The sequence below is a fragment of the Zingiber officinale genome, chromosome 1A (genome assembly GCF_018446385.1).
Source record: "Zingiber officinale cultivar Zhangliang chromosome 1A, Zo_v1.1, whole genome shotgun sequence".
Taxonomy (NCBI): domain Eukaryota; kingdom Viridiplantae; phylum Streptophyta; class Magnoliopsida; order Zingiberales; family Zingiberaceae; genus Zingiber; species Zingiber officinale.
In genome coordinates, this window is record NC_055987.1 from 181,709,014 (window position 1) to 181,712,340 (window position 3,327).

The 3,327-nt window shown below is 43.5% G+C and overlaps 1 pseudogene; it reads right to left on the reverse strand.

The window, feature by feature from the left end:
• Positions 1 to 3,162: 3,162 nt before the first annotated feature.
• On the reverse strand, positions 3,163 to 3,327 carry LOC122039175 (annotated as a pseudogene).

Sequence of the window (3,327 nt, forward strand, 5' to 3'; positions counted from 1 at the left end):
ATAACATCGTAGCATGTGATTCATACCACATGTGCTATTGCGACAATAAAGGTAGTAGGAGAATGAATCCCTGTTTCTCTACTATGTGAGACCTTTGAGATTATATGTTAATCTCAATTTTTGCCTTAGTGACTATTTAGCTATTTACTTGAAGTTTTAATCAGTGTCTGCTACTTTAGCGTGTATCCTATGGCTATGGATGATTCGGTCTATGGAGCATAACTAGGAAAGCGACTGATTAAAATGAATTGATTCTAGCTAAAAAGGAAGATTAAATATATTTACATCTTTTGTTGTTATTCACTGGTCGACCCATTTCTGTTATGTACGGAAATGAATGTGAATATTGGATATGGAACATGCTCATGACATAATGGTCATTATAAGGGATTAGAGATGTTCATATCGATGTAAATGAAAATTATTTAATCTGGGTAAATAGCAAGACATGGATATCTTCAAGATAATGACTGTGTGTCATTTGAAGATTGGATGGATCCTGGATAAAGGCTATGTGCCACCAGGAAAGTGGCTAAGTGCCATAAAGAGTGTGTCTCTAATTTATTTGAGCAGCTAAGCAAAGTGTAACAACTTTATTAGCATTGATTGCTCAACGAGCGGCTAAGTCAAGGTGTAACAATCTTCTTAGCAACTATCGCTCAGTGTGCTTGCTGTCGCACGAACCATTTTCTCTAAGTATGGATTGGATGTTCTCATATGGTCTATGGGACCAAACTCTCTAATAGTCTATGTGACTTATTAAGTCTTTGTGACTTACCTGAATGAACTAGTCTTAGTGACTTACCTTGGACGAGTGGGAGATGTTAGAAATGGGGATAGTGGGGAACATGGCCCATGTTCCCCACTACACATAATGGAAATGTCCATTATGCCCCTAGGGTATTTCCCTATATAAAGGGGGTCCGTCCAAGGCTCAGGGTGTGAAATCGCGATCGTGCGACGAGAGTCAGAGGAGAACATCCAAAGTGGCGGGATTTGGTTTGTGGAATTGCGGAGGGCTTTCCGATCCTGTGATCGCTCTTCCGATAGCAAGTTTCGTCATTGCCGATTGCAGATCTACGGGAGATCGCTGTAAGTTTTTACCGTATTTAATTAATTCGTCTATCATGCATTTAGAAAATATTTTCAACAGTCCTGGTGAGTGAAGTCAGGCAATGGAAGTCCTACTGAGTGAAGCTAGACAACCCTAGGGGGAGATAACCCTAGCGGTCGACCGGACCAGCAAATCTTGAATTTAGTTAACACTATTTACCTTACTATTTTATCTATTATGTTAACTTAGTGTTGCAGGGAATTTCAGCTAGGTCGACGGGTCGACCAGATAGCTGGCTCGAAGCCCAGATTGGTCGATGGACTGACCGGATATCTGGTAAAAGGTAAGTCACTGGAAGAGAGTAATTGTGAGTATGCATCCCAGTTGAGGGACAGTAGGCGTCAGTCCAGTTTAGGTCCATTTGGGATCCCTAAGCTGAGACCTTGACTAGTTCCTGGTATTAGGAGGACAGGAACTAATTACTCTTTTTATTATTTGTCTATGTTTGTGCTAACACTTGTCTTGAAAGTTATTTGGACTAACACATGTTTGCAGGACAAGAAAGCAAGCAAGAAAGCAAATCTTGCTTCGGATGAATAGTACCCGAAGGCGCCTTCCATGGTTATGGAAGGCGTCTCAGTACTGTTCATAAAAGGCGCCTTCCATGGCTATGGAAGGCGCCTTCCGCTGGATAAATTTTGGCCGAAGTCTTGGATAAGTATCGAAGTGATCGAGATTGATTTTGTCTCATTGGAGGCGCCTTCCATAAGATGCTTATGGAAGGCGCCCTCCAAGCCTTTTATAAGGTAGTCTCGAGTGTGCATTGAAAGAACAACAAGATACAAGCTACTACGCGCACATTTGAGCCTCCGACCGCTCCCGATTCTTGTTGTGACACTACTGCGAAGCTGCTAAGCCCAACGACTTCTCCGAGGAGTTCCGATCGTGCCCGACAGATAGGCTTCAACACAAAGTGCTATCATTTCTATCTTTGAAAGTGTTGGTAACATTTCTTTTTGTACTTAATTACTATAAAAGGACAAGTGCAGAGTGTTGCACTTCGCCTAACTTTTTTTGTACTCGATTATCTCTTCTGAGGATACCGGAAGAAGTTTTTAGTGGATTGTCCATCGATAAGTCCGCAGGACCTGGGCCTTGGAATAGAAGTCGTTGAAGGCTCCGAACCAAGTAAAAAACCGCTCGTATTTTTCTGGTGCTTTCTTATTTACTTTCCATTGCGTACTTGTGTTTTTAAAATCGAAAAAGAAGCATTTTGAAAACTACGTGATTCCCCCCCCCCCCCCCCCCCCCCTCCTCCTCTCACGTGCGTCACGATTCAACAAATTCTTCTATGGATAAATATATGTTCTTCTTAGGGGTGTAGCTAGAATATTAGTTCGGATGCGGTCGCTCACACTACCCGACGAGGTAGCGACGCAGTCGTGCAAGGTAGCAATGTGGTCGTGCAAGGCAGCGAACAATGGCATCAGTGATCGAATGGGTGATGGCGAGCTGATGAAGAACCCCGACAAGATGAGCCGCGTCCAGGAAGAGTTGCCATCCGTCGCCATATTAGATCGGTTGGTCCAGGAGAGCAACCTCGAAAGGCCTCCTACCTCAAGTGCGCAGTGAAGGAGATGCTTTGTGCCTCTGCCTGCACCCATCTATCCCGTTGTTGCTCCACAAGACGACAGAGGAGAGCCAAGTGGCGAGGTACTTGGTTCTAACATGGTCTCGTGTGATGGTCAACGTGTGGGAGATCGGGCAGCAGATGTCAGTGTTAAAGGAAGCAAGGGCATTCCGCTCCACATGATTCGTCTCTAGTGGTGAGGTAGCGGCAGTGGACTTCAAGGGGAATTTCTTTGAGTTCCTTCCCTTTGGGTTGGGGCAGTGGTCCTACCTGTGGATGCAATTGGAACTTTATGGGGTGGAGCTGGCAGTGAAACAAATGACTCATTGCTTTGAGTGGAGCTTAGCAAACTAGACATGAGAGATGTCTCCAGGCTGACCTCACCTAGCCAGTGCGGCTAGTGGTCATCCCCACCTAGCGCCTCACCTAGGCTCTTTATTGATAACTAGTTATTTGTATATATATAAATTGGATTTGGTAAGAGTGCGTCCGACCAATATAGTAGTGGGCACTCGAAAACCTTAGCAATAAATTACTATAATGGATTTTCTCTCATAAAAATTAATTTAATTTTTATATCAGATATTAAACTGATAAGAATAGATATTACACTTGATCTTAGTCAAAAGGTCAAGAAAGGTAT